The sequence below is a fragment of the Urocampus carinirostris genome, chromosome 16, assembly GCF_059441175.1.
Source record: "Urocampus carinirostris isolate Australia breed hairy pipefish chromosome 16, RoL_Ucar_1.0, whole genome shotgun sequence".
Lineage (NCBI taxonomy): Eukaryota > Metazoa > Chordata > Actinopteri > Syngnathiformes > Syngnathidae > Urocampus > Urocampus carinirostris.
Genome location: NC_142364.1, coordinates 3,095,491 through 3,116,155, shown reverse-complemented (window position 1 = coordinate 3,116,155; position 20,665 = coordinate 3,095,491). Strand labels below are relative to the sequence as shown.

The 20,665-nt window shown below is 43.6% G+C and overlaps 1 protein-coding gene and 1 pseudogene across 1 annotated transcript in view; one reads left to right on the top strand and one right to left on the bottom strand.

Annotated features, from left to right (window-relative positions):
- cntfr (ciliary neurotrophic factor receptor) overlaps positions 1–20,665 on the top strand; it is a 291,539-nt gene that overhangs the window by 30,282 nt on the left and 240,592 nt on the right. The gene's annotated exons all lie outside the window — the stretch shown is intronic.
- LOC148349986 (U2 spliceosomal RNA) lies at positions 14,182–14,296 on the bottom strand (annotated as a pseudogene).

The following is a 20,665-nucleotide window of genomic DNA, read 5'->3' as shown; positions in this document are numbered from 1 at the left end:
TTAATCGATGAAACAAATTTCTTAAAGGCATTTTTATTTTCCTTCCCTTTATTCAAATATTTAAGCTTAGGACAATAGAAAAATAATCCACAGGATAACAAAATATCCCATAATATAAAACAATAAGTGTTTGTCAATTAAATTGATAATAAACAAAAATACATCAAAATATATGCTATACACATGTAAATATCCGAAGATCATATTATATTAGGACCAGAACGGAGACAGGACCCACTTGCGTGGCGTTTCTCACAAGTTTTATTAGAAAGAAAGGGAAAAGGTTGCGCTGGACGCGGGAATCAGGTCGCTCTGAACGCGGATGTGGAACTCCCGTGTCGAGCGGTGTCGGGAACGGAAATGGGTCAGTAGGAGAGCAAAAAACGCGGTCAGAGTCGTAAGCCAGGACAGGAGAGTAGACGTGGTCAGGGACAAAAAGAGGTTGAAACCCGGGACGGGAGAGTAGATGTGGTCAGGATCAAAAACGGGTCGAAGACGGGGGACAGACGGGAGCAAGAAACAGGTGGGAGTCAGGGTCGAAAAAGGCTTGCCTAGTGTTAACTGAGGTTCGCAGACGGACTGACAAAAGGACAGACAGGAGTGGGTACAAGTACTGATCAGGATCCAATCAGATTCCGAGGCAGTTGGCGCCAAAAGAGCGGGCACAGGTGATTCACATCGGTAATCATGATTTTAATTTATGTGTAGGACGTGTTTCATCAACAAAAAATATTTCAAATGTTGGAATATGATAAATATTCCCAATTTATATATATATGCTCAAGAATTTTACCCTTGGTTAAAGTTAAACATGTTATTATTATTTATATTGTTAATTTTTGTTACGGTTGCCATGGCGCCCAATTGGCCCCGCCCGGGTGGCGCCAATTGCGGCTTGTTGACAGATTGCCTTTCTGTCTATTTAAGCTCAGTGCTTTCATTCTTCTTTTGTCAGTCCGTCAACGAACCTCTGCCCCGCAAGACGTGGGTTCTGACTCGCTCCTGTTTCCTGTTGGTATTTCCTGTCTGGTATTGTTCCTGTTTATTTTGTCCTGTTTAATATCGGTTTCCAGTTTTGTTCCCGTGTAGTTTGTCCTGCTTAAAACGCGTGATGTTCTCACACAAGCCTTTTATTTTACCGGAAATGGAGAGTCATGCACGTTAGGCAGCAGTCTGGCGTTAAATTATAGGAAGCCAGAGGCCGACGAGATCGATACCAATAGTCCGAGTAGATATCGGACAGATGGGGTTGATACCGGACAGGACAGACAGGATTGATAATGAAACAGAATATCGATAATAAACAGTATAAACAAGACGGGAACGAAAACTGGAGAGAATAATAAACAGGACAAAAATAGACGGAAAGAAAACTAGAAACCGAAATTGAACAGGACAAAATAAATGGGAACAATGACGGACAGGAAATACAAACAGGAAACAGGACCGAGTCGAAACCCAGGAAAAATGAGAGCACTGAGCTTAAATAGACAGAAAACCAGTCTGTCGATGAGCCGCAGCTGGCGCCACACGGGCGGGGCCAATTGGGCGCCATGGCAACTGTGACAATATGCTAAGGTTCTATCTTAAAAAATCGTATTCAGCTAGGATTTGGTTTTCGGCAGATTATTAATATTCAAAACACGGTAGCTCGAGTTTTCCACTGCGAGCCACTGATATTTTATGAATGTGAATTTCGAAATCATCACAATTTCTTCACGTTTTAGTTTGAAAATCTTGCGCCAGCACAGATTCTGCTCTAACCGCGGTTCAGAAAATTTTAAATATTCACGACGCAACTAGCTCGTGTTCCCCGCCTTGAGCTACTGTACGTTTTTAACACAAAGTTGGACAAAAAGAACTGTTTTTTTCTTTTGGTTTTCAAATATGACCTCAGCACAAAATCTGTAAACACTTCATTTCAATATGTTAGTAGAATTCTAAATATTGATGACACGGTAGCTCAAGTTTGCCACTGCAAGCTACTGATGTTTTATGAATGTGAAGTTCAAAATAATCACAATAAGTTTGTCATGATTACCTGGACCCACTCCCATCTATCCCCTTTTGTCAGTCCGTCTGCGAACCTCAGTGTACGCTAGGCAAGCTTTTTCGACCCTGACTCCCACCTGTTTCTACTCCCGTCTGTCACCCCGTTTCGACCCGTTTTTGTTCCTGACCACGTAATATAATAATAATAATAATAATTTCCTTGTATTGTCATTCTGTGTAACAATGTACACAGAACGAAATGTCGATTGCACCTGACCCGTTGTAGCGAGCCGATGCAGCCGCAGCCAACAGAGGGCGCCGCCGACCACTTTTTAAGTCTTAGGAATGACTCGGCCGGGGCGCGAACCACCGACCTCCCAGTCTCAAAGCGGGCGCCTTACCATCTAGGCTACTGAGCTGGTACGTCTACTCTCCCGTCCCGGCTTTCGTCCTATTTTTGTCCCCGACCACGTCTACTTCCACAAAAACATCAAAAAAAATATATATATTTTTTTAAGGAGCAAAATATTATTTTTTTACACAGAACATTCTAGATAAACGGCAAAAAATAAAAAAAAATAAAGAAAAAAAAAAGCACAGAAAAAATAGAACAAATATTTACACAAAAAATATATATTATTAAAAATAAATATATATTGAAAAAAAAACAGAAAAACACAATTCTTTTTCATTTTCTTTTAATGAGCAAAATATAATTTCAAAACAAGAATATGATCAAGGGCTATACAAATAAAGTTGACGAGAAAAACGCCAACAATCTGAAAAATATCAACAACAAAAAACTGAACAATATGTTTTAGAAAACTAGAAAACGTTTTTTTTTTGACAAGAAAGAAAAAAATAAAATATATATATATATATATATATATATTACAATATATATATATGTATGTATGTATGTATATGTATGTCATGATTATCGATATGCTTCACCTGTGCTCGCTTATTTTGGCGCCAACTGCCTCGGACTCTGATTGGCTCCCTGTCCCTATTTAGACCCACTCCTATCTGTCCCCTTTTGTCTGTCCGTCTGCGAACCTCAGTTAACACTAGGCAAGCCTTGTTTTCGACCCTGACTCCCACCTGCTTTTGCTCCTGTCTGTCCCCCGGCTTCCACCCGTTTTTGTTCCTGACCACGTCCACTCTCCCGTCCTGGCTTTCGACCTCTTTTTGTCCCCGACCACGTCTACCCGCCTTTCCTGGCTTACGACTCATTTCCGACCCTGACCACGTTTTTGCTCTCCTGTCCCGGCTTCGACCCGTTTTTAATCCTGACCACGTCTACTCTCCCGTCCTGGCTTTCGTCCTCTTTTTGTCCCCAACCACGTCTACTCTCTTTCCTGGCTTCCGACCCCGACCACGTTTTTGCTCTCCTGTCCCGGCTACTGACCCGTTTTTACATCCCTGACACCGCCATCGCTCGCCACCGACATAAAAAACGTTTTTTTTGTTGTTTTTTTTTCAAATATGACCTCAGCAGAATTTCTGCAAACATTCCTGTGCGATATGTTCGTAGAATGTTTAATATTCACGACACGGTAGCTCAAGTTTGCCACTGCAAGCTACTGATGTTTTATGAATGCAAACTTCAAAATAATCACAAGTTGCTGACGTTTTACTTTGAAAATCTCAGATTTAGCCAACACTCACGTTTAAGGAGATTTTCCTGAGCTCAAGTTTACCGTTTCGAGCGACTAACTTTGTTTCCTGACAAAGTTTCTTCTTCAAATTGTTCAAGCTAGCTCCAAAGCGACTTTAATGGACCGCGTTGCGTTGTCTTGTCATGTTTCCAGTCCTGCCTGGCCTCCCGAATAGAGTTAGACGCGAAAAGCCGACTTTGAATTATTTACCTTGGTGGATGCGCAAGCTAGTGAGTCATGCTAGCCTGCTAGCTTTATCACTAATGATGCTTTTTTCTCCCCTAAAAACGCAATTTGATTTATGCTTTTTTGGTTGTTTTCCAGAGCCGATTTTAACCCGCCCCAGCAACAAGTACCTCGTAATAACATAATAACATAAAAAGTACCTGGTAATTACATAATTCCTTTTTCCAAATGCCTGTCAAAATGATAGCCCAAAGATTTTTGTAATTTTCCGCTAGCATTAAAGCTACTTTCCTCTTATTAGACTGGCTAATATCAATGAATCATTGGATCTAGAAATGACTTTTTCATTCTAGAAGCACACTAGCTCATACTTCCGATGTATGTACTTTCTTGTTCCCGAAAACCAATCACAGCAAGAAGTTATACCGGAGATATATTTGATCTAGAAACCATTCTGTAATGCTAGACACGGCTCTAGAAGAGTTTTGCCTATAATTCAGTGTACGAATCATCAATCATCTAGTATCTAAAGACTCTAAAAATGAATGCCAGACATTGCTCTAGAAGTCAAGTCCTGTTTATTTGTGACGCCCTTAATCACGAGAAGTCTCAAAGAGCTGCACAGAACTACTAAGACACCATCCCCTGATCTAGAACCTACAAGAGGGCAAGGGAAAACTCCAAACTTCAGCATGGGGAAATTAAAAAGAGTATTTGCTTGTAGTTCAGTTTACGTACCTTCATGTTCCTGAAAACAGATCTACAAAAAAAGGTATTTCAATAGTTTATATCTAATATCAATGGGATCTAGAAACGAGGCTTTAGCAGTTTTTTATACTTTAGTGTAATTACCTTGTCGTTCTTCGCTACTTTCTTTTTTTAACTCTGAAAACCGGTCTAAAAAAGCATGACGAGAAGTCATTTCTATATCAACTACAAACTATCCAGTAATGCTCTACACAGCTCTAGTTAGACTTATCATTCAGTCTATGTAACTTTTCTTTCCCGAAAAAAAATTCAAGAAAAAAATACAGCGAGAAGTTGTATCTATCTCTTTCGAAGTAGCTCTTGAAAAGCTTATGATTTTATGTACATACTCTCTTGTTCTTGGCTATATTCTCATCTTCAATCCTGAAAACACGTCTCAAAGAAGTTATTTCTACTATTAATTGGATTTAGATGTTATTCAGGAATGATTGACGCGGCTCTAGAAGTGCTTATGATTCTGTGTACAAACCTTTTTGTAATCTGCTACATTTTAATCCTAACTCCTAAAACTTGTATAAAAAAATACAGTGGGAAGTTGTATCCGGCTCCTATCTATTGGATCTAGAAACTATTCGGTAATGCTTGACAAGGCTCTAAAAAAGCTAATAACTCCATGTATTTATGTTCTCGTTCTTGGCTACATTTTTGTCTTGGACCCTAAAAACACATCTTCAAAAAGTATGGCAAGAAGTTATTGCTATTCACTATCCATTGGATCTAGAAACTGTTAATTCTTGCTTAACACGGCTCTAGAAGTGCTTACAATTCTGTGTACAAACTTTCTTATTATCTGCTCCATGTTCGTCTTAAGCACTAAAGCATTTATAAAAACACAGTGGGAAGTTGTATCTAGGTCATTTATATTGGATCCAGAAACAATTCGGTAATGCTTGACACGGATCTAGAAATGCTAATAGTTGCATATACCCTCTTGTTCTTGGCTACGTTCTTGTCTTGAACCCTGAAAACGCATCTCCAAAAAGCATGGAAAGAAGTTATATCTACTATCTAGTGGATCTAGAAGATATTCAAGAATGCTTAGCATGGTTTTAGAGGCTTTTATAATTTTGTGTAAAAGTCTTCTTATTCTCGGCTACATTTTCATCCTAACCCCCAAAACATGTATTAAAAACACTGTGGGATGTTGTATCTAGCTCATATCTGTTGGATCTAGAAAATATTCAGTAATGCTTGACACAGCTCTAGACATGCTGATATTTCCATATCTGTACCCTCTCGTTCTTGTCTTGAACTCTGAAAATGCATCTCCATAAAGCATGGCCAGAAGTTATATCTACTATCTAGTGGATCTAGAAGATATTCAGGAATGCTAAGCATGGTTTTAGAGGCGTTTATAATTCTGTGTAAAAGTCTTCTTTTTCTCGGCTACATTTTCATCCTAAACCCCAAAATGTGTACTAAAAACACTGTGGGATGTTGTATCTAGCTCATATTTGTTGGATCTAGAAAATATTCAGTAATGCTTGACACGGCTCTAGACATGCTCATAATTCTGCGTGCAAATCAGTTCATACTCTGCCAAATTCTCTTCTTAACCCCTGAAAACATGTGGAAAAAGCATGTCATGAAGTTATATCTACTATCTACTGGCTCTAGAAGATATTCAGGAATGCATAGCATGGTTTTAGAGGGGTTTATAATCCTGCGTAAAAGCCTTCTTATTCTCTGCTACATGTTCATCCTAACCCCCAAAACATTTATTAAAAACACTGTGGGACGTTGTATCTCTTACTCATATCTTTTGGATCTAGAAAATATTGAGTAAAGCTTGACACGGCTCTAGAAATGCGTGCGAACCAGTTCATTTTCTGCTACATTCTCATCTTAACCCCTGACAACATGTCAAAAAAGCATGTCATGAAGTTATATCTACTCTCTATATGATCTATTCAGTATTGCTTGACCTGGCTCTAGAAGAGCTTATGATTCTGTGTGCAAATTTTCTTTATTTTTGCTACATTATTATCTTAAAAGCATTTGTGACAATACACAGTGGAAAGGTGTATTTAGCACATTTCTATTGGATCTAGAAACTATCCAGAAATGCTCGACACTGCTCTGGAAGTGCTCTTAAATTCATTTCAGTACCCACTTGTTCTCTGATACGTTCTCCTCTTCACCTCCGAAAACCCGTGAAAAGAAACCGCACGGAGGAGTTGTTCCTCTCCGTTTCAGAAATGATTCAGTAATGCTCGACACGGCTCTCGAATCGCTTAGAATTCCGTGTTGGTACCGTCTCGTTCTCCGCTACGCGTTCACATCTTAACCCCCATCGGTTAGGCCGGCCCCCTTTGCCGAAAACACGTCTCCCGAAAAAAGAAAGGCGGCGAGAAGTTGCTCGGCTGTTTTCTTTTTCCAGATAAGCCGCCGCGACCTTTCCAACTATGCGCCATCGATCGCCAACGGGAACGAAAAGCAAGCAAAGCAGACAGACTGACAACGACTCTGCGGACACACAAAAGAGCCGGAGATGCCAGATGGTCTAATAACCGCCGCAAATATTACGTGCCAGGGCTCGCTCCGCCACTTTTATCTTCCGTGGGGGTTCGTTTAGCCTCGCTAGCAAGGTCAACAAGCCCCGCCTCCTTTTCTAGAACACATCACGGAGGCAAGATCGGGCCTAAACAAAATCCATCCTGACCCCCCCCAGGTCTGGCCAATTGACTTAAATTTGCAGGGCTGAGTTCGAAAAAATTGGTTTTATTGGTGAGGACTTGGGAGAAGGAAAGATGATTTATGATAAGAAAGTAAAGCCTGTCTTTTGTAACACAAAGTTAAAAAAAAGATTGATTAAACTTTTAGATTTTTTTTTAATTTTAGTGTTTTCAGTAGTTCCTTAACTGACAATTTTATTCTGGGCATTTAACTTAAATTTGCAGGGCCCAGTTCGAAGAAAACCCTAATGTTCCTATTCTATTGGGGAGGACTTGGGAGGAGGAAAGATGATTTATGATAAGAAAGTAAAGCCTGTCTTTTGTAACGCAATCAAGGTTAAAAAGGACTGCATAAACTTTTAGATTTTTAAATTTCTGTGTCTTTGATAGTTCCATTATGTGACAATTTTTTTCTGAGCATTTGACTTAAATTTGCAGGGCCCAGTTCGAAGAAAACCCTAATGTTCCTATTTTATTGGGGAGGACTTGGGAGGAGGAAAGATGATTTATGATAAGAAAGTAAAGCCTGTCTTTTGTAACGCAATCAAAGTTAAAAAAGACATGCATGTTTTTGGAAATGTGGGAGGAAACCGGAGTTCCCGGAGGAAACCCACCCTAGCACAGGGAGAACATGCAAACTCCAAACAGGAGGTTCAATCTCATGACCTCAGAACTGTGCCACACACGCGCTAACCACTGCGCCGCCGTGCTGCTCATCCCTTGTCGTATGTGATTAGAATATGGAGGGTTGGTTACAAATGGTTAAAGGATGAAGCACAAGAGAAAAAAAAATATTTGGCGTTCGTTTACTGCTCCGGCCCACCTAAGAACAGAAAGTCCGGGTCTGGCCCCAGAGTCAAACCAAGTTTGACTAAGTCATAACCAGGGTTGGGTAGGGTTACTTTAACTGGATTACTTTCAATTATTTTTGGATTACTCCAATACCAAATGAATAAAATGACTGAATTTTGTGCAGGCTTGGGGAGTAACGGAACACATGGAACGGCAAAAATGATGTTGGCAAGCTGTTTGGATTTATTTTCATTTTGTTTCTGTCGCATTTGATGTTCGTTTTGCCGGAGATCAAAGAGATCAAAGCCAGGAGAGAAAGCTTACCACGTGTTGTGAGTCATCATTTCATTCATATTTAGTTTCTTTTGTCTTTTATTAGCATATTTGGTATTGGAGTCATCCAAAAGTCATTGAAAGTAATCCAGTTAAAGTAACCCTACCCAACCCTGCAAGTCTTTCTTCCCTCTCTTTTACTATTTCTCTTTTTATATCTGTTTCTCACGTTCTCTCTCTCTCTTTTTTCTCTCTCTCCCATCCTTTTTCTCTCACTCTCTATCTCTATCTCTTTCACTCTCTGTCTCTTCTTTTTCTCTTTGTTCCTCTTTGTCTCTTTCTCTTTTTGTCTTTTACCTTCTTTTGCTCTCTCTTCCTATTTTCTTTTTCTCTCTCTTTTCTCTCTCACTCTCTTTCTCACTCTTGCTTTCCCCTTCTCTCTTTCCCCCTTTTCTTTTACTCTCCTTCTCTTTTCTCTTTCTCTTTCGATGTCATTCTTTCTAGTTCTTTCTCAGGGTTGGGTAGGATTACTTTAACTTGATTACTTTCAATGACTTTTGGATTACTCAAATAGCAAATATGCTAATAAAAGACAAAGAAAAAATATATATGAATAAAATGACTCAATTTTGTGCAGGCTTGGGGAGTAACGGCAAAAATGATGTTGGCAAGCTGTTTGAATTTATTTTCATTTTGTTTCTGTGGCATTTTATGTTAGTTTTGCTGGCGATCAAAGAGATCAAAGCCAGGAGAGAAAGCTTACCACGTGTTGTGAGTCATCATTTTATTCCTATTTAGTTTCTTTTGTCTTTTATTAGCATATTTGGTATTGGAGTCATCCAAAAGTCATTGAAAGTCATCCAGTTAAAGTAACCCTACCCAACCCTGGTCGTAAGCCAGGACGGGAGAACAGGCGTGGACGGATCAAAACAAGACGTAGCTGGACACAAACGGGAGCAGTCAGGACAGGAGAGCAAAAACGTAGTCGGGATTGGAAACGATTCGTAAGCCAGGATGGGAGAATACACATAGTCGGGATGAAAAATGGGTCGTAAGCCGGGACGGGAGAGCAGGCGTGGTCGGGATCAAAACAGGTCGTACATTCGGTATTGGAGTAATCCAAAAGTAATTGAAAGTAATCCATTTAAAGTAACCCTACCCAACCCTGGTCGTAAGCCAGGACGGGAGAACAGGCGTGGACGGATCAAAACAAGACGTAGCTGGACACAAACGGGAGCAGTCAGGACAGGAGAGCAAAAACGTAGTCGGGATTGGAAACGATTCGTAAGCCAGGACGGGAGAATACACATAGTCGGGAGGAAAAATGGGTCGTAAGCCAGGACGGGAGAGCAGGCGTGGTCGGGATCAAAACAGGTCGTACATTCGGTATTGGAGTAATCCAAAAGTCATTGAAAGTCATCCAGTTAAAGTAACCCTACCCAACCCTGGTCATAACGAGAGGCTGTTTTATTTAATTTTGTTGTATTCTTCTCCGAAAAAAAAAGCACACGAGACAAAAGCTTCCAAAAAAGAAACAAAAGCGATTTATCACTCTCCTCCCGCAGCCATGTTTTTCTAGTAATCTCTCCGTCTTTGCCCGAGTCCTCCGGAGGTCTGGATGAAATATTCCGACCGGGTCTCCTACAGGGAGCACATAATTAGAAAGCGCCGATCCGTGACTTTGACACTGGGGCTTTTCTCCTATCTGTTTGGACAAGCCTCGCCGAGGGAGGGGGGCGGCGGTCGAGGGACCACGAGGGTGTGCGGCCGAGGGACGGGAGAAGAGGGGGGGGTCGGCTGTAAAACATCTTTACGGGCGAGACGCTACAGCGACCTGAAATGTCCTTGATTACATTGAGACAAATATGAGAGGGAAGCGGGGGGGAAATGGATTGAGAAATAAGGTGGATAAGGTTTTTCTGGCTTTTTTCGAAATTTTTTCCTTCTTTTTTTCTCTTGAAATGAAATGAAATGATCTGCATTTCTATAGCGCTTTTCGAGTCAATGACGACTTCCCAAAGCGCTTTTTACAATGTGCTTCACATTTCCCAATAGCCGCCTTGTAAGACACTAACCTACTTATTGGGGTTATCAGGGGTTCAGTGTCTTACCCAAGGACACTTCGACATGTAACACGGACAAGCCGGGATTCGAACTGGGATCCCCTTGATCCCAAGACGAGCGCTCTACCTCCTGAGCCACTGCCGCCTCTTCCTTTTTTTTTTCCCAGCTTTTCACTACTTTTTCATTTTGGTATTTTTTCCTTTTTTGTTCTATCCCCCCCTTCTTTTAAGCTTTACATCATATTTGGTCATGTTGGGATTAAAGAAGGAAAAACAACCTAAAGAGCCGTTTAGGACCCGAAAGAGCCGGTTTCTTTAAGCGAGCCGAGCCGAAGAAGCCGGTTCTCGACAAACTTTACTCAACTTCATTCTACTTGGACTCGACTTCAAAATATCGCATTTAGGACCCAACGTCAGGGGAACAATGACAAATAGTCCGTATGTTAAGGTGGAGTAGAACCCCCCGGGATACAATGGCCCCCGCCTGTCATTACAGAACGGAAACAGAACCCACTCGCGTAACGTTTCTCAGTTTTATTGGGAAGAAGGGAAAGAAGCGCACACACGATCCAATTGGTCGCGGGGAGCAGGTCGCTCTGAACGCGGAAGTGGAGAGCTATGGCAGTGTCGGGAACGGAAAAAATGGGTCAGTCGCCGGGATAGAAGAGCAAAAACGTGATCGGAAACAAGTCGAAATCCAGGAGAGGAGAATAGAGGTAGTCGGGGACGAAAGACGTCGCTCTGAACGCGGAAGTGGGACTTCCGTGGCAAGCGGTAGCGGTGTCGGAAACAGAAAAAAACTGGTCAGTAGCCAGGATAGAAGAGCAAAAAAACGTGATCGGAAACAAGTCGAAAGCCAGGAGAGGAGAATAGACGTAGTCAGGGACAAAAGACGTCGCTCTGAACGCGGAAGTGGGACTTCTGTGGCGAGTAATGGCGGTGTCGGGAACGGAAAAAACGGGTCAGTCGCCGGGATAGAAGAGCAAAAACGTGATCGGAAACGAGCCGAAAGCCAGGAGAGGAGAATAGACGTAGTCGGGGACAAAAGACGTAGCTTTGAACGCAGAAGTGGGACATCCTTGGCGAGCGATGGTGGTGTCGGGAACGGAAAAAAACGGGTCAGTAGCCAGGATGGAAGAGCAAAAACGTGATCGGAAACAAGTCGAAAGCCAGGAGAGGAGAATAGACGTAGTCGGGGACAAAAGACGTCACTTTGAACGCGGAAGTGGGACTTCTGTGGCGAGTAATGGCGGTGTCGGGAACGGAAAAAACGGGTCAGTCGCCGGGATAGAAGAGCAAAAATGTGATCGGAAACGAGTCGAAAGCCAGGAGAGGAGAATAGACGTAGTCGGGGACAAAAGACGTCACTTTGAACGCGGAAGTGGGACTTCTGTGGCGAGTAATGGCGGTGTCGGGAACGGAAAAAACGGGTCAGTCGCCGGGATAGAAGAGCAAAAACGTGATCGGAAACGAGTCGAAAGCCAGGAGAGGAGAATAGACGTAGTCGGGGACAAAAGACGTAGCTTTGAACGCAGAAGTGGGACATCCTTGGCGAGCAATGGCGGTGTCGGGAACGGAAAAAAACGGGTCAGTAGCCAGGATGGAAGAGCAAATAACGTGATCGGGATTGGAAACAAGTCAATAGCCAGGAGAGGAGAATAGACATAGGCGGTACAAAAGAGGTCGTAAGCCGGGACGGGAGAGCAGACGTGGTCAGGATGAAAAAAAACGGGTCAAAGCCGGAGACAGACGGGAGCAAAATACGGGCCAGGTGGGAGTCAGGGTTGAAAAAGGCTTGCCTAGTGTTCACTCAGGTTCGGAGACGGACTGACAAAAAAGAACAGACAGGGCTGGGTTCAAATACTGATCGGAAGCCAATCGCAACCCGCAGTAGTTGGCGCCAAAAGAGCAGGCATAGCTGAGTCACTCAGTAATCATGACAACCACAGACTGTTATGACACCATCCCCTGATCTAAAACCTTCATGAGGGCAAGGAAAGAGATAAAAAACAGATCGTTATTCCAGATGGGAGAACAAAAGTGGTCGAGATCAAAACTGGTCGTAATTGGGGATGGGAGAGCAGACGTGGTCGAGATCAAAACAGGTAGTTACTCAGGACGGGAGAACAGACGTGGTTGAGATCAAAACAGGTCGTAATTCGGGACGGAAGAGCAGACGTGGTCGAGAACAAAACAGATCGTAACGGGAGACCAACAAGAGCAAAAAGCAGGACAGGCGAAAAAGGGCTTGCCGTGTAAAAACAGATTAGCAGACGGACCGACAAAAGGGGACTGACCGGTCAGAGTTTAAATACTGACAGGGAACCAATTTGTCAACAAGCTGCAGCTGGCGCCACAAGGGCGGGGCCAATTGGGCGCCATGGCAACGGTGACACCACCTTACAATATTTTCACTTTAGAATATGTTTTTGGGACCCCTCGTTTTCCTCACTATATGACCTCAACAACCGATTTTTTTTAGGGTTCGTTTGAGTGTTCAAGGTCAGAAAAATTCTTGAATTTTAAGTGAAGTGCTTGAAAATGCTTGAAATTGTTGCTGTTACCATGTTTCTTGGGAGTCTGACTCCACAGACCGCGCAATAAATGGTGAAAATGACGCCGACACGCCTGCTCTCATTCATTATGGCATTGTCATGTGAAGCGTCCCAAGAGGACAGCTCTACTTATGATCCGGGCTCTTTCGGCTCCCAAAGGGCTCCTCCGATTTTTTTGTTGTTCTAATGATATTTTACCAATAATAATACAAGATTATGAACCAAATTATTTAGTAATTCTGTAAGTTTTGCAAGGGATCATCCACCCGCTACTCTGCCTAACCACTTTAAATTACACCAAAGATAAATACAATTTCATTTTTCCTTTACATGTCTATTTTTTTATAATTGTATTCATTATTATTTAATATATTACACATACAAATTACTATGTACTATTTTTTTTCATTGTTTTGTTTTTATCCGGGGAGGTTTGGAAAGCATTGGCTAGTTAGCTTAGGATTCCATCCAGCGCTATATGGCAATTTTACAACGGAATCTCCTATGGCGGGTAAAAAAAATGAAACTGATTTTAAAAATTCTTTCTCTGCTTTAATGGCGTCCCTTCTTTATATTTCTCTATCCTCACAAGCTTCATTTTCATGGTTATCATGTTTTTGCATCTTGCTTTAGCATCACTGCAAGCCTGCAGTGAATAAATACACAGGGTTGTATTGCAACTTGCTTTCTTTATAAGATTCTGAAATGAATGTGGGGATAGGCATTGTGGGAGGTAGTTCAGCGGATAGCGTATCTGCATTTTCTTGTTACTGTGACGCTAACTAATTGGGGGCTAGAATTTTATTACATGTTAACCAATATCGGAACGTAACTCGTGAAATAATTTTGTAGAGGTTTATTGTTCTTTATTCTTTATCCATTATCCGTTATCGGTCAAATCACAATACACTACAATGCCAAGAGGCCGAGACACTTGCCTCCAGCCAAGAGGCCGAGTCAAGGTCCTAGCCACAGGGCCAAGCAGCGATCAGTGCGAATTCACCGTTCCCACCATAGTACACTAATACAGAACCACAGTTCACATCCATTGGGGGTTTTGGGGTTTTTAAGGGTTATTGATCTATCTTCGTTATTCATTATCCATTATCCGTTATCGGTCAGTTCATAATACGCTACAAAGCCTAGGAGCCGGGACACTTACTCTCAGCCAAAAGGCCAAGCTAAGGTCCTAGCCCTAAAGCCTTGCTGCGATCATTGCGAATGCACCGTTCCCGGAGGTACTGCAATACCGGGCCGATGCGTGGAGTGGACAGAGCAAGCTCATATTCCATCTCCGAAATGCAAAAATCAAAGACACCAACAGCAGCAAACTACATAGGTAGTACACATTTCTGGATCCACAATGATACCCGTAATTAACGTATGATGCAAACTTGTAAAGTCCGGGTCCCGTTGAAAATAATCCAAGGAAACAAAATGTATATTTCCAAAGTTAAGGGTAGGAAAAATATATATCCACTATTGTCCGCTGCGACAACAGACAGATCTACCGGTAACTCAGCTTTACCCCAATTCCCATCAGCCTGCGTTTGCTCCGCCCCTTCTTTTTTATTGGTCCGTAGAACACATAACAGAATAAATCTCTAAAATAAATACATTACAAAAATATACAGTTGCAAATACATATTATACTTGGTTACACATATTTACGAAGAAAGACGGTACACAGAGAGTTTTGAAAAGCTTTAATTATAATATTATAACTTTCATCCCAAACCGTGCCTGTGAAGGGTAGCAAAACGCTACTAGCAACACGCTCGCAACACAGTAAACGGGTCTGTTAAAAAAAAAGCATCCCGTAAATGTGAAATTCTAGGTTGATCGTCCTCAACTTCCTCCTCATAACTATCGCCATCAAGGGCGTCTTCCTCATAGTCGGAACGTACTTTAACTATACAGAAAATGTATGCTTAATCTTAGAGGTTGCAGTCTTTCTTGGCGCACATATTCTACTGGCTTTAATCTTACCTTTTATACTCTAGCGCCCCTGGTGGCCGTTAGAAAAATTCCATAAATTGGCCGCTTCACTGAATAAGCCGCAGGGCTGAACATTTGGGAAAAAAGTTGCGGCTTATAGTCCAGAATTTACGGTATTTAGCACCTCCTAATAGTTAAAAAAACGTTTTTGTGTATGCAAAATGTTTTGTGGTCATGTCGTGGGGGAAATGCTGTAAAGTGGAGAAGTTGTAACGCGGGGTCATTGTATCCCGGGGTCTGCAGTATATCTCATCTCATCATCCGTACCGCTTATCCTCATTAGGGTCGTGGGGGGGCTGGAGCCCATCCCAGCCATCTCCGGGCAGTGGGCAGGGGACACCCTGAACTGGTTGGTAGCCAATCGCAGGGCACACAGGGACAGACAACTCATTCGCTCATTCACACTTAGGGACAATTTGGACCGGCTAATTAATCTAACATGTATGTTTTTGGAATGTGGGAGGAAACCGGAGTGCCCGGAGGAAACCCACACAAGCACGGGGAGAACATACAAACTCCGCACAGGATGTCTGGAGCTGGATTTGAACCCACGACAGGTTCCCATGACATGAACTGTGCCGCACAAGCGCTAACCACCGCGCCGCCGTGCTGCCACTCTGCAGTATATGTTGTCAGCTTTTGTTGGATTTTTGTCGGCAAATTGAGTGAAATTCACAAAAAAGTTTGTGCGAATTTTGTCCTCCCGTTTCGATTTTTCTTAGCGAATCACAGTTCAACGGCGCGGAATTAGCTAGCTCTTTTTGCCGAAGGACGGAATTAGCGAAGGACAACAAAGCCTTCGGGAGGCCTTCATCCCGCTCGTCCTCTGCTGTAGCCGACGTACAAGGGCCATTTTTCCGGTAATGGTTCTTTTCCCCGGGGGATAAATGAAGGTCCTGCGGCCGAGGCTGTTAATTAAGCTTTATGGTTTGGGACGGCCGTCGTGGGAAGAGATGGCCTCTCGTTGGCTTGGTGTCCAGAAAGTGGAGAATAAAAATATAATCTATGTCCCGGACTCCGGGTCAAAGTCGTGAGGGTGGATTACGAGGGTGATTGCCTTTATATTACCTCGTTTGGATATTCAATTACCGTATTTTCCGCACTATAAGGCGCACCTAAAAGTCTTCATTTTTTTCAAAAGCTGACCATGCGCCTTATAATACAGCGCGCCTTATATATGGCTCAATATTAAATTCGCAAGGTCTCGCAACTTACTCAACAGCCGCCGACTCGATTTTCCCCCGAACGTGGAGTAGTCCGCGGTGTATGCTGGGATTTATATACCGGCGTTTCATTGGCTAACCAATGTGTCAATCATCCGTTAAATCGATCGCTATTGGCTGAAGTTATTCGGAGCCTCGGATTGGCTAGAGGGCCAAAACAAACCCTGCAATTGGCCGAAAGTAAAGTTGCGAGCGAAAAAGAAAATAGAAACTAAGGAATGGTTGGCATTTCTTGAATCCCAAGACTTTAACCTTCCGAATGATGGAACGATGCATTTGAGTGACATCGTACGGACACCGCATCCGCACGTGTTCTCGACACGTATTTGCGTCTTTGCAAGCTTTGGGAATGTTAAGGGGGTAATCAGTTGGACTGAACCATCTGATTGTTTTGTCGACGTTCCCATTGTAGCGCCTTATAATCCGATGCGCCTTATCTATGGAAGATATAGGACCAAAAACTATTTTTTGGGGGTGCGCCCTATAACCCGGTGCGCCCTATAGTGCGGAAAATACGGTAGATATATATATATGTATAAACTATAATTAGAAACAGTACTCTATCCTTTGCTGATTTTGTTGGTGTAGCCAGTGTTAGAAAATAAATACATTACAAATGTATTGTTTACCAAATTATTGGAATGTGTTATTTTGAGGCAGCACGGCGGCGCAGTGGTTAGCGCTTGTGCGGCACAGTTCATGTCATGGGAATCTGTCGTGGGTTCAAGTCCAGCTCCAGACTTCCTGTGCGGAGTTTGTATGTTCTCCCCGTGCTTGCGTGGGTTTCCTCCGGGCACTCCGGTTTCCTCCCACATTCCAAAGACATGCATTTCAGGTGAATTGGCCGGTCCAAATTGTCCCTAGGTGTGAATGTGCGAGCGAATTGTCTGTCCCCTGTGTGCCCTGCGATTGGCTGGCAACCAGTTCAGGGTGTCCCCTACCCACTGCCCGGAGATGGCTGGGATGGGCTCCAGCCCCCCCGCGACCCTAATGAGGATAAGCGGTACGGCTAATGAGATGAGATGAGATGAGTTATTTTGACTCCATTAACCAAACACAAACTTCATTCTCCCAACAATGCATGCTCTTTTCTTAATTTAGGGAAAATATTGACAAGAGACCGGCATTTCCACACAGGGGCAGATTTTTTTTTTATAAAGTATTTAATTAAGTGAATTCCGTCGAATTTAGCCGAATTATTGTCTAATTAGTCTTCGTCAAGTCTCCGATCTGATCTCCCGTCTCGTCTTCTGTCTTCTGTCTGAAGTTCTTTTTCACAAGTTGGGGCATTAGCTCCTCCCCCATGGGCAGGCCAGGAACTCCCCACGTGGCCCCCACCTATTCCCCACCTCATCTGACCGGTGCGTCACAAAGTGCCCGGTCCAAAATTTCCCGCGGTGTGAATGTTCTTTTTGTGGGCAGCACGGCGGCGCAGTGGTTAGCGCGTGTGCGGCACAGTTCTGAGGTCATGAGATTGAACGTTCTGTGTGGAGTTTGCATGTTCTCTCCGTGCTTGCGTGGGATTCCTCCGGGCACTCCGGTTTCTGTCTGCGACTGGCTGGCAACCCGTTCAGGGCATCCCATGCCCACTGCCCCAAGATAGCTGGGATGGGCTCCAGTACCCCCGAGACCCTACTGTGGATAAGCGGTGCAGATAATGGATGGAAAATTGTATTTAATATATACTATAAATGTTTTTGTTGTGGGCAGCACGGCGACACAGTGGTTAGCGCATGTGCAGCACAGTTCTGAGGACATGAGATCCTACCTCCTGTGTGGAGTTTGCGTGTTCTCTCCGTGCTTGTGTGGGTTTCCTCCTACATTCCAAAAACTTGCATCTCAGGTTAATTGGCTGGTCCAAATTGTCCCGAGGTGTGATTGAGTGAGTGAGATGTCTGTCTCTGTGTGCCCTGCGGCTGGGATGGGCTCGAGCACCCCCGAGACCCTACTGTGGATAAGCGGTGCAGATAATGGATGAAAAATTGTATTTAATATATACTATAAATGTTCTTGTTGTGGGCAGCACTGTGGCGCAGTGGTTAGCGCGTGTGTGGCACAGTTCTGAGGTCATGAGATTGAACCTCCTGTGTGGGGTTTGCATGTTCTCCCCGTGCTTGTGTGGGTTTCCTCCTACATTCCAAAAACTTGCATCTCAGGTTAATTGGCTGGTCCAAATTGTCCCTAGGTTTGATTGAGTGAGTGAGATGTCTGTCTCTGTGTGCCCTGCGGCTGGGATGGGCTCGAGCACCCCCGAGACCCTACTGTGGATAAGCGGGGCAGATAATGGATGAAAAATTGTATTTAATATATACTATAAATGTTCTTGTTGTGGGCAGCACTGTGGCGCAGTGGTTAGCGCGTGTGTGGCACAGTTATGAGGTCATGAGATGGAACCTCCTGTGTGGAGTTTGCATGTTCTCCCCGTGCTTGTGTGGGTTTCCTCCTGCATTCCAAAAACATGCATGTTGGGTTGATTAGCCGGTTCAAATTGTCCCTAGATGTGAATGAGCGAGTCTCTCTGTGTGCCCTGCGACTGGCTGGCAACCAGTTCAGGGTGTCCCCTACCCACTGCCCCAAGATAGCTGGGCTGGGCTCCAGCACCCCCGAGACCCTACTGTGGATAAGCGGTGCAGATAATGGATGGAAAACTGTATTTAATATATACTCTAAATATTCGTTTTGACTGAAAATCATATCCTAGAAGAAATAATCTTTTTTGAACCCCCAAGTAAGAAATCCCCCCCGTCGTCGGCTTGGCATGCAGAGCGACAGCATTTGCAGGTTTATCGAATGGCATTTTGTTCCCCTCCCCCCTTTTTAAAGCTCCAAGGGGCAATTTGAGGGCTCAGCCCCTCTTATCCCCTCTCAGCTCTCCAAGTCAAATGGCCGCCGTAATGGAGTTATTTCCCCCTTTTTTTTTTTATATATATATATATCGGGCGGCAAAGTTTGCCACGCCGTGGGTTTTTACAAGGCGCGTGCTAGCTTAGCGCGACGGCATGTGTGCAAAAGCGTGTCATGGGCTCACCTGTCTGGGCTGCAGAATGATGTGCAGGTGGAGAAAATCTCATCCAGATGGAAGTCATACTGCAAGAAAATGGCCGAATATGCATCTGGCTCTGCTTTATAGCCCCCGAACTGCAGACTCTCTCATCCGTCTCGTCTGCAGTGGATCCTGTTGAAATATTTTCTGACAAGATTCAGTTCTTTATCCTGTAACTAGATTACAAATGTATCGTTTACCAAATTGTTCGAATTGGTTATCTGACTCTATTAACCGAACATAAACTTCATTCATCCAACAATGCATGCTCTTTTCTTATGAAATGAAATGATCTGCATTTCTATAGCGCTTTTCAAGTCAATGACTAACCCAAAGCGCTTTACAATGTGCTCCACATTTCCCAATAGCGGCCTTGCAGCCATGTAAGGCGCTAACCTGCTTATTGAGGGTATTCAGTGTCCTACCCAAGGACACTTCGACATGTAACACGGACGATCCCTTGATCCCAAAACGAGCGCTCTACCTCCTGAGCTACTGCCGCCCCAGGGAATCTAGGGAAAACATGGGCAAAAGACCGGCATTTCTACACGGGGGCAGATTTATTTTATTAAAGTATTTAACTAAGTGAATTCCATCGAATCAGCCAAATTATTGTCGCTCGAGGCTTCCTCGAGCCTCCTTTTTCGATTGTCTCTCTCATTCTCCGATCTCCGATTCTGTCTTCTGCCCATGTCTTTTCTCAAGCCAGGCGCGTCGGCCACCCCCATGGGGCGGGTCAGGTGCCAGCTTCACCACCTCCTCGCCGAAAGGCGCCGCCACGTCTAAAACACTCACACCAACAAAGCTTGTCAGAGCAACTTCTCCAAACAATGTCTCCTTTCCCGCGTCACAGGCTCCTCCAGCGTCAGCCGTTGTCTCGTTATCAGAATTTCCCAGCCAAAACACTCCACACTTGGAACAAATTTAGCCGAATTATTGTCCAATTAGTCTTCATTGAGCCTCCCTCTCACGATCCATCTCCCATCTCTTCTGAAGTTCTGTCTTCTGAAGTTTTTTTCACAAGCCGGTGTGTTGGCCACCCCCATGGGGTGTGCTGACTCCTCCCATGGGTGTGCTGACTCCTCCCCTGGGCGAGTCAGGTGCCAGCTTCACCACCTCCTCGCTGAAAGACGCCGCTATGTCTAAGGGAAACTCATATCAGCAAAGCGCTTCTCAAAACAATGTCAAGCGTTTATCAAAACAAGGCCCAAGTCCCTCGTCAGCGCTCCGTTATCAAAATTCCCCAGCCAAACTACTCCGCACTTGGAACGGCGCGACTTGTCATCGAACTTAAGCTTCCTCTGTGAAAAATCTTCATTGCATTCAATAACTGTAACTTGTATAAAATTGTATGAAATCCCTCATAGTTAAATAAATAAAATCTAAAATCTTTCAATTCGTTACAGTTTTATCTGATATGACTTCTTTTTATACTC